The sequence below is a fragment of the Sceloporus occidentalis genome, unplaced genomic scaffold, assembly GCF_023333645.1.
Source record: "Sceloporus occidentalis isolate IW3139 unplaced genomic scaffold, rSceOcc1.0.p SCAF_3, whole genome shotgun sequence".
Taxonomy (NCBI): Eukaryota; Metazoa; Chordata; class Lepidosauria; order Squamata; family Phrynosomatidae; genus Sceloporus; species Sceloporus occidentalis.
This window is the reverse complement of record NW_028316983.1, coordinates 248,232,134-248,241,717: the sequence shown is the minus strand read 5'-3', so window position 1 is coordinate 248,241,717 and position 9,584 is coordinate 248,232,134. Positions and strand designations below refer to the sequence as shown.

Sequence of the window (9,584 nt, the reverse complement as noted above, 5' to 3'; positions counted from 1 at the left end):
TTCAAATCATTGAATCCGCATGGTATGCACCGGTGTGGTAATACAATTTGCACTCACTCCGCTTTGCATGAATCCACACCACGTGAATTGCCTTGGATTCAATTCCCTCTTGATTTGGAAGAGCAATGGAAGGACAACCAGGTGTGATAAAACAAAGTCCAATCATCCCATAATCCGAGGTGGTTTTGCCAGTTCCAAAGCTAGATTTGTGAGACCAGGCTGGTATTGCAGGAGAGCTCTGAGGACCAGAAGATGAATCTCCACCTGGCTATAGAAACCCACTGGGCTCCTTTGGGTAAGCCACACTCTCTCAGCCTCAGAAGAAGGCGATGGCAACTTTCTTCTGAAGAAATCTTGGCAAGAATTTCTTTCTCTGATAGGTTCATTTTAGGGCCCTCAAAAAGGCACACAACAAGGACCACAACCCGAAAGTTTGCTGTTCCTTATGCCAGAACCCGGAACAACAGATGAAAGCTACAGGAAAAGAGATTCCACCTCAACATTAGGAGGAACTTCCTGACAGTAAGGGCTGTTCGACAGTGGAACAAACTCCTTTCTCAGAGTGTAGTGGAGTCTCCTTCCTTGGAGGCTTTTAAATAGAGGCTGGATGGCCATCTTCTGCTGGGGATGCTTTGATTTGCAGTAACTCATGGTGTCACTCCCCCATTGACCTCCTCCTCCTCCCATTTCACACCAGACAGACTCCTTAATAATGCTTTTTGGTACTAATGTGACTCATAAATCATAGTAATTACCATATACCACTGAATGTCATGTTCATAGGGATGATGGGTGAGGGGGTCCCTGGGCATGGGAGCCAGCTCAGTTGGCTGGAGGACCTGGGTTCAAGAAAGCGGGGAGATCCCTTGGCCAAAGACCAGCCTCTTTATTTGGAGTGCCAATGGAACGGTGTCTCCCCTTTTGCCCCAGAGGAAGGTCCCAGGAGAAGGCAAGAGGGAGGGGTGGGGGCCCTTTCTTTGGAGATCTGGGGAGGGTCCACCATTGAAAGGGAGAGGGGCAGAGGGGGCAGGAGGACATTTGCCAAGCTTGGCAAGAGCTGGCCCAAGAGGCCCCCAAATGGCTTTCTCTGTCCAAAAAGAGGAGTCCCTTCCCTTGCCCCCCCCCCAGCCCCAAAAGACACCAGGATCCCGGTTGCTTTCAAAACCAGTAGCTTTTATTCCTCTTGGTTACTGGAGGCGAGAGGAGGGAGGCTCCATCAGGTGATGCCAGGGGATGCCAGGCCTAGATCGACCCCTGGGTATATCTCCTGGTGAGAGCGCGTGCTACAACACGCGATAGCTGTTGGTATGCGCCGTGGCATGCGGGGAGGAAGTCCTTGCCATACTGCGGAGAGAAGAGATCGAGGGGGGGCATAAGAGAGGGACAAGAAAGGCCCCCATCCCCCCCAAGAGCCTTCCCAGCTGGGCCCAGGAAGCATCCCCTTGGAATTTGGGGGGGGGGGGGGTCTTACCTCAGCCCCACGGTCATAGGGGGCCACCCTCCCCATAGGGCTGGCAGCCAGGTCCATCGGGATCAAGGTGGGCATCCCTGGGGTGGGCATCAGCATCACTATACCCCTAAAAGACAGAAGGGAGAGAAAAGAAGATCAGGGGAGACCAAGGAGAAGGGAAATGGTCCAGAGGCAGAAGGGAGGCAGACTGACTGGGGCTCTGGGTCCAAAGTCTGGCCAGGAAAGGCAGGGCAAAGGGAGGGAGGGGGCAATAGGGGCTCTGCCTTTTGGGGGGGGGGGCAAAAAGAGGGCAAAAGACTCAGGCTGACCCCTCCAGCATGAAGCCCCCCCCCCAAGGTCTGCTATTCCAGAGAGAAAGAAAGGAAACCCTCCCTTCTCTGATCTTTTTCTGTCTCTTTTTCCTCTGCCAGTCTTTGACTCTGGCCCTCCTTTAGGCGCCTCTTTTAAGTCAATGCAAGGCCGGCAATGGGGGCACTGAGAGCTAATGGCAGGGGACCTTCCTGGAGGGGCCATGCCTCCCTTTGACCAACCTTCTCCCCCTCCATACACACCGAGCAGCTACTCTCTTGGAAGGGAAGGGAAGGGAAGGGAAGGGAAGAGTAGAGTCTCACCTGATTTCAACATCTATGATCTCAAGGGGAGCGACCTCCATCCTGGCAGCTGGAAAGAGTAGGCAATGCCCTGGGAGCCCCAGGAGGGCCTTCTTATGGGGCAGGAGAGCCATGCCTCCCTCCCTGGCCCCTCCCTGGGCACCAAGGGCCACCCAACCTCCCTTCTGCCCCAGGGCCCTTGGAGGGAGGCGGATTCCCATCCAGGGAGGGGCAAACCCATCCTCCTTGCTGACCCAGCAGACAGGCTGCCCCTCCCCAGGGATGATGGGTGAGATGATCGCTGGGCATGGGAGCCAGGGCAGCCGTCGGGTGCCAGGTAGAGGCTGGGCATCGCCCAAGGCCAATGGGATTCAGCAACACTTCCATGGGCAACAGGGAAATGAGGCTGGCTGGGAAGGTTGGTTGCTGGGCACAAGTTCCTATTTCTTTTGTGGGGTTACGGTTTGATCTTTGCTTCTAACCTGCCTCCTCCACTCGAAACCAGTTTGCAAATGAAAGCAAGCACAATACATAGTTTTTGTGGGGTTTTTTTGGCCTATGTGGCCATCTTCTATAAGAGTTTATTCCTGATCTTTTGCCAGCATCAGGAATAAGCATCAGGAATAAACTCTTATAGAACATGGCCACAGAGCCCGAAAAACCCACAAAAAACTGTGCATGCCGGCCATGAAAGCCTTTGACTTCACAAACACAATACAGCTAGAACATGCATCAGGTTAATATGAAGCGATAGTTCCACTCTGTACAGCATCCAAAATAATTTACAGTGTGAAGTTAGAAATATTTAAAAGAAGCAGTTCAGAAACATAAGTGAAAAGAAGCAGAGTGTACTTCTTTCTGGATTCTCTGGGACCAACAACAAGTGAATATACTGCAAATGCACCTTCAATCCCAGTCTATAACAAATTATATATTCCAAATCATATGTTGCATTTGATACCTATGCATTATCCACAAATGTTAACAGGGGACAGAGAAAAGGCAGAATTACTCAACACCTTCTTTGCCTCCGTCTTCTCAGAAAAGGAAAACATTGGGGAACCTGAGGATAATGGAGCAGACGATAGAGAAATTCAGCAGAGAATAAGCAAAGAGATAGTACAGGAGTTTAATTTAATTTAAATCTCTGGGACCAGATGAATTACATCCAAGGGTATTAAAAGAACTGGCAAATGTAATATCGGAACCATTGGCAATAATAGTCTTTGAGGACTCCTGGAGAAGAGGAGAAGTCCCAGCAGAATGGAGGAGGGCAAACGTCCCCATATTCAAAAAGGGGGAAAAGAGGATCCCAATAATTATCGTCCAGTTAGTCTTTGACAAGGATTCCCATGACATTCTTGCAAACAAGCTTGTAAAATGTGGGCTAGACAAGGCAACTGTTACATGGATTCATAACTGGGTGACCGGCTGAACCCAAAGGGTGCTCAGCAATGGCTCTTTTTCAACCTGGAGGGAAGTGACCAGTGGGGTGTCCAGTGGGGCTCTGTCCTGGGCCCAGGGCTATTCAACATCTTTATCAATGACCTGGATGACAGAATTGGGAGCATACTTATCAAACGTGCAGATGACACCAAATTAGGAGGAATAGCTAATACTCCAGAGGACAGGATCAAGATTCAAAATGACCTGAACATACTAGAAAGCTGGGCCAAAGCTAACAAAATGAAATTCAACACGGAGAAATGTAAGGTATTGCACTTAGGGAGGAAAAATGCACTGATATAGGATTATGGGGGACAACTGGCTGAATGAGAGACTTAGGCCTGTTACAGACTGCCAAAATAAAGCTGCTTTGGGTCTCTTTGGAGGTATGCTATTTAAATGATGCATGGGTCCTAAGAGTCCGGAGGTCACGCCAAAGCCACACTCCATTCCTAAGCACTGGAGTGCAGCTTTGGTGCAGCTTCCGGATTCATAGGATGCATAAATCATTTAAACAGCATACCTCCAAAGAGACCCCAAGCAGCTTTATTTGGGCAGTCTGTAACAGGCCTTATACATGTGAAAGGGATCTAGGAGTCCAAGTAGACCACAGGTTGAACATGCGTCAACAGTGCGATGCAGCAGCTAAAAAGGCCAATGTGATTCTTGGCTGCATCAATAGAAGTATAGTATCTCGATCAAGGGAAGGAAAATGAAGTCGAAGGCTTTCATGGCCGGCATCCATAGATTTTTGTGGGTTTTTCGGGCTATGAGGCCATGTTCTAGAAGAGTTTCTTCCTGACGTTTCTCCAGCGTCTGTGGCTTTGTCATCTTCAGAGAATGTTGGCCTAGAAAAGAGCTGGATGTATTTTATATTTCTATTATGATGATTAATTTTATTAGCTCAGCTTTAAAACAATGTACAAGACATACAGTCGACATACTAAAACATACAAAACATTTCACATCTTCTTGGTAAAATCCCAGATTCCTGGAAGACAGCGAATGTTGTCCTAATATTAAAAGATGGAAAGGACCCGTCTCACTGATGAATGCGGACTACGAAATCTTTGCGGGTATATTGGCAAAAGGAATTAAGGTGGTCCTGAAAACATGGATAGAACAGGACCAGAGAGGATTCTTGCCAAATAGGCATTTAAAAGACAATACTCCGAACGCAATCGATGTAATAGAGTTTTTCCAAAGAAAACCGGGGAAACAAATTGCATTACTTTTTCTGGCTGCCGAACGTGCATTTGATAATTTAAAATGGGGATTTATGTTGGGGATCTTGAAACGGCTGGCTGGCAAAGGAAGTTTCTTTAGATGGGTTGAAGCACTGTATAAAGAGCAAAGGGCACAAGTAAAAATAAATGGGGAAAGGACTAAATTCATTGAGCTACCGAAGGGCACATGTCAGGGTTGTCCCTTATCCCCATTGCTATTTATATTGACACTTGAACTCTTATGTAATAAAATGAGAGGAAACAAGAACATAACTGGTGTTAAGATCAACGGTTATGACACTAAGCTGAGAGCCTTTGCAGACGACATGGTTATATATCTAGTAGAACCTCTGGAGAGTATACAAGAGTTGTTGAATATGGTCATTATCCAGGATTTAAAATCAATAAGGACAAAACAAAAGTATTGACTATGAGTATGAAGTACAACGAGAGAGAACTGTTCAAGAGGAGATCGGATTGAAAAAGAGAGAACAAAGTGAAATATTTGGGAGTACAAATGTCAACAAAAATTTTGGATTTGTTTAAAAATAATTATGAAGTGGAATGGAAAAATATCAGGACAAATTAAAGAATTGGAATAAGCTTCACTTATCATTGTTTGGTCGCATTTCGGTGATCAAGACGTATGTCTTACGAAGACTTTATTTCTTTTCCAAGCCATTCCAATGATAATCAATGACGTTCCTTACAAAAATTGGCAGCGTGACGTCAATAATTTCATTTGGGCAGAAAGAAAGCCAAGACTTAAGACAAACGTCTTACAGGACGACATACGCAGGGGAGGACTTGGCCTACCTGACTGACTGATTGATTGATTGATCAGAAATAGGTTTTATTGGGTCTGCTGTTAAAACAAACTACCAAGCAGAGCAAATCATGAGCACGGCTTTGAATATTGTTCAGGTTGCAAAATTAGTGAGTTACTAATGACTCTGGTTGAATAATGCTATGGCCGGATTTTAAAATTATTGTACGATTAAACAAAGCAGTAACCTGTTTCTAATATTTTTAAATATCTTTTAATTTTTTAAAAAATGGGCCTACCTAATTTAAAACGTCATTTTCAGGCTTCTGCATTGGAACGGCTAAAGGACTGGCTGAGGGTGAAAGACAGGAAACTCTTAGCTCTGGGGAGGATAGACAACGTTTACGGTTGGCACGCGTATTTATAATTACGATAAAGTTAAGGATAATGGGGACTTTAAACATCATTATATAAGGAATGCTTTATGGAAAATAGGGGAGAAGTATAAGACAAGACTAAATAGAAGGCTACCATTAAGTTTATCACCAAATGAGGCCCTGTACAGAAATGACGAAATGTCAGAAAATAAATGGGCCACCTATAAAGAGCTATTAAGATTGGAGGGAACCAATCTTAAAACTATAGAAGAATTAAAAAATGAAGGTATAAGATGCAATTGGTTTCTTCACAGGCAAATCAGGGAAAGGCTTATGTTGGGTTATAAAAATATTGGTACAGTGGAAACTGACTTGGAGAAGGAATTGTTGAGCGATTCGGAGCATTTGATGGCAAAAACTTATAAGATCTTGCTAGGATGGGAAATGGAAGAGGAGCAGGCAAAAGATTACCGTATATACTCAACTATAAGTCGACTTCATGTATAAGTCGAGGGCAGGTTTGGGGGGAATTATGGATATTGATATGACCCTTGGATAAGTCGAGGGTAAAACCTAGGGACATGCAACAAAGGATCTAAATGGTGAAGCAAAGGAATCAATGCCAAAGAACCTACATTGGAGCAGAGGAGATATATATATATATATATATATATATATATATATATATATATATATGTTTTATGTATTTTAATAGGTAGCTGTGTCTTATGTTAGGTTAGGCTAGCTATGTCTGTGTTATGTTATGTTGCATATTGTCATGTACTGCTGATGGTTTTAAGTGTTGGGAAAGCAAGTTAAAAACTAATGTTGATAATTTGTTAATTTTTAAACTAGCAAAACCAAAGAGTGATATCACTGAAAACATACAAAATTTAGACAAAAAGAGGTTTAAATAGCCACTGGTAAAGCTATTTCAAATCTAATTTTAAAGCCAAGATTAAAAACAGCACCCTTAACAGTCTTTGTCTTGCTCAAAACGACTTCTCCGAAGCTTGCTGGACAAAGGTCTTCTTCATTTCCCACTAGAAAAAGAAGAAAGAAGGAGCCCTGGGTCTCCAAAGTGTGGTAGCAGTCACACTTTGCGAAGGCCCTGCTGCCTCCCTTGATCCCTTCAACCTGGACTTTGAGGAGAGTGAGGCAGAGAGAAGGGCCTCCTCTGCAGACCTCAGGGCTCAGGATGGAAGAAGGCCCATGGGGGAAAACGTGGGTCTAGTGTGCCTTTCAGCCAATTCTGAGCCATGGCGACCCTAAAGTGGATCAATTGCTGGGTGTTCTTGCCAAGATTTGCTGTTCAGCCAGGATTTCTCCTTCTCTTCCACGGGACTGAGAAAGTGTGACTTGCCCAATATCACCCAATGATTCGAACCCTGCTCTTTCAGTCTTGGTATGTCCCAAATGATGGTGAAGGTTCATGAATAGGAATGATTTCTATTGCAACCCACATAATGGCAAGAGCAAGGAGACAAATCCATGCTGGGGAAAACAGGGCCTTTTTGGCAGAGCCCTATAGAGAAAACCCATCCCAGGGAGTCGGAGTCACCTGGAAGGAAGTCCCTTGAAGCCTCCCAGGAGGAAAGACATCATGGGACACCTGCCTTTGTTATTCCCCTGAAATTACGGATGTTCTTTCTTCCTTGGAGGAGTTTTGGGAACACGGTGCCCATAATTGCCCCCCGAGAGGCTTCCCGGATGCTCTTTTGTGGACGCTGCAGGCAAAGCACTCCTGAAGGATGTGAAGCCAATGAGTGGAGCAAGGCCATGCGCTGAGTCCCAGGTGCAGGAGGTTGGCGTCATTCTCTTCCCGGAGGCCAAAGGAGTCCTATGAGCAGCATTTCCTGAGGAGACTCAAGCTATCTTTAAGCACACTCCTTTAATTTAGTTTGTCCTTTATAATTGGGTCTGCATGCGTGGGCCTTGTTTTTATGGCATAAATAATATTTGTTGCATTTCCACAAAAACATGCTTGCAATGCTCCTGTCCCATCATAACAGGGCAACTTCCCCCTCCTTCTCCAACCTTGTCTCTTTTTCAGGCTTAATTACAGGATCCAGTTTGCAAAACTCTCTCTTACACTTCATTCTTCCTTCCTGTTGCAACATTTCAGTTCAAATTTACAACATGTCAACTAACACCTAGATGTTTCCCATTTAACTTTAAGATCTGTAATCAAATTATTTTAGTACTTTACAATTATTATTATAAATTCTATAAAATATATAACTATAAAATATATGACTATATAACATATTCCCTCTTTTTCATCCGTTAACTACCAAAACAATTAATCAAAATGTACCTTGAGACACCTGCTTTGCACCTGTTATGTCACATTATCTTTCCAATATTGCAACACTAATTTCCAATCTTCATCCCAATATTTAAATGGTCTTTCATTCAACAGAGAATCCATTTCTAACATATCTAGTGCTTTATCTAAACAGTTTTCTGTTGTTGGCATTTCAGAGCTTTTCCATTTCCTTACAAAAACCATCTTTGCAGCTGAAACTATATATATATATATTACACATTTTAAAGGTTTCCTTAACAGAAATGACGAAATGTCAGAAAATAAATGGGCCACCTATAAAGAGCTATTAAGATTGGAGGGAACCAATCTTAAAACTATAGAAGAATTAAAAAATGAAGGTATAAGATGCAATTGGTTTCTTCACAGGCAAATCAGGGAAAGGCTTATGTTGGGTTATAAAAATATTGGTACAGTGGAAACTGACTTGGAGAAGGAATTGTTGAGCGATTCGGAGCATTTGATGGCAAAAACTTATAAGATCTTGCTAGGATGGGAAATGGAAGAGGAGCAGGCAAAAGATTACCGTATATACTCAACTATAAGTCGACTTCATGTATAAGTCGAGGGCAGGTTTGGGGGGAATTATGGATATTGATATGACCCTTGGATAAGTCGAGGGTAAAACCTAGGGACATGCAACAAAGGATCTAAATGGTGAAGCAAAGGAATCAATGCCAAAGGACCAACAATATTATGGCAGGCCTAACCATTTTGGCTCACTCTAAAGGCTAGATGATAGAGAGAGCAGAGGGAGGTCAGTGCTTCCAGGACAGATTGCACTTGTGCCTTTCACCAGGGGATGGTTCCCTTTTCAGTAAGAGTTAAAGTACAGTGCGCCCTTGCTTTACGCGGGGGATCCGTTCTCGACTCCCCCGCATAAAGCAAATTCCGCGCACGCTTGAGCCCCATTTAAATGAATGGGGCTCATGCACGCAGTGGTGCTGTGGAATGGTGGTGCGTTGCATGCCATGGGCGCGTGCCCCATTACTCCCTATGGGACACGCTGCCCCTTCCTCCCTGTGCTGAAAGCTGCGTAAAGCGCGCCCGCATATGACGTATTTACATTGACCCATGGATAAGTCGAGCGAGGTTTTTGGGGTCAATTTTTTGACTAAAATTCCTAGACTTGTACATGAGTAAATACAGTATAAGGTCAGATGGGTGCAGGACTTGGGAGAAACAGTTTATATGGAAGAGTGGGAAGGGCTCTGGAAGAAGAAAATAAAACATACTCTGAACTACAACATGAGGGGAAATGTCTATAAGATGCAGCATGGATGGCACTTTACACCGGCGGCTAAACTGGCAAAAATAAACCAAAATACTGAAAACCAGAGCTGGACGTGCAAAAAAGAGAAGGGAACCTTTCTGCACATGTG

General features: G+C 44.3%; 1 long non-coding RNA gene across 1 annotated transcript; it reads right to left on the bottom strand.

The window, feature by feature from the left end:
- Positions 1-1,152: 1,152 nt before the first annotated feature.
- LOC149317755 (uncharacterized) lies at positions 1,153-2,160 on the bottom strand. The gene is made up of 3 exons (XR_016280754.1): positions 2,083-2,160; positions 1,472-1,577; positions 1,153-1,344 (listed from the first exon to the last, which is right to left on the bottom strand). It is a non-coding gene; the product is annotated as an uncharacterized LOC149317755 (long non-coding RNA).
- Between the last annotated feature and the right edge of the window lie 7,424 nt (positions 2,161-9,584).